The sequence below is a fragment of the Trachypithecus francoisi genome, unplaced genomic scaffold, assembly GCF_009764315.1.
Source record: "Trachypithecus francoisi isolate TF-2019V2 unplaced genomic scaffold, Tfra_2.0 Lachesis_group6, whole genome shotgun sequence".
NCBI classification, from domain to species: domain Eukaryota; kingdom Metazoa; phylum Chordata; class Mammalia; order Primates; family Cercopithecidae; genus Trachypithecus; species Trachypithecus francoisi.
This window is the reverse complement of record NW_022681471.1, coordinates 94,183,900-94,184,555: the sequence shown is the minus strand read 5'-3', so window position 1 is coordinate 94,184,555 and position 656 is coordinate 94,183,900.

The window sequence follows — 656 nt, the reverse complement described above, 5'->3', positions numbered from 1 at the left end:
GCCACGGAAATGTGAGGCGCTCGTTATCGGGGACTCAGCCGCTGCCCACCGCTCGGCTCCCTTCCACGGAGCATCTTACGATGGGAACAGCGTAGCAGAACAAGGGCTAGGAAGTTTCTTTCTTTCTTTCCTTTTTAATGGTATTATGGAACTAATAAGAGGCCAAATGAATATTCTGAATTTAATTCTTTTGCAAGCATGTGGCTGCCATAAAGATGTGCCGTCCGCAATAGAGACGCATAGTTTTGGAAATACAAAGGCAGAGTGGCATTCTGTTGAACGATTCGGCAGCTGACTGTGATGAAGTTGAAATTCTAAGTAAGAGAGGGGAAAGATGGGAACCAGAAATTTTTTTCTCAGGCGATGCTGTTGAAGCAAGTGCAAAACGCTGCCCTATTTTATCACGATGTGTGTGGGTGGTGAGAGTTCTTTTTTCCGGGTTGTTCATCCATTAAATGATTTTTAGCAGCATATACATGATTAAATTCACAATGGCACTTTAATAAGCGCCTTCATCTGCATCATTTAGAATAAAACTTTAGGTCTGATTTAGAAACAATGAGAACGTGTATTCCGTGACTCCTTGAGCTATATGAAGGAGAGACTATAGATAAGGCTAACCTATTACACAACACCTAGTAGAAAAGTGACAAAGG